The sequence below is a fragment of the Aptenodytes forsteri genome, unplaced genomic scaffold, assembly GCF_000699145.1.
Source record: "Aptenodytes forsteri isolate BGI_AS27 unplaced genomic scaffold, ASM69914v1 Scaffold267, whole genome shotgun sequence".
NCBI classification, from domain to species: Eukaryota; Metazoa; Chordata; class Aves; order Sphenisciformes; family Spheniscidae; genus Aptenodytes; species Aptenodytes forsteri.
In genome coordinates this window covers 1767267-1767511 of record NW_008794173.1, presented here as the reverse complement: position 1 = coordinate 1767511, position 245 = coordinate 1767267, and positions in this window count along the sequence as shown.

Genomic DNA, 245 nt, shown 5'->3' with positions numbered 1-245 from the left:
CTGATGCTGTGCTTAGTGGACATAACCTGGGTAGTTCCCAGGTTTCACGTGGAGCTGCAAGTGGTTCGCTTGGGGTAATCGGTGTGGGGGAAACGCTGGGCTGCCCTGGGAGAGGGCAGTCCCGTGGGGATGCGCTGGGCTCCGTGGGAGCGGAGGGGCTGGAGGAGAGGCTTGTGCCAGCTTTGCACCCAACTGATGCACTAAGGGAAAAGAAAGAAAGAAAAAAAAAAAAAAAACGGCAAAAA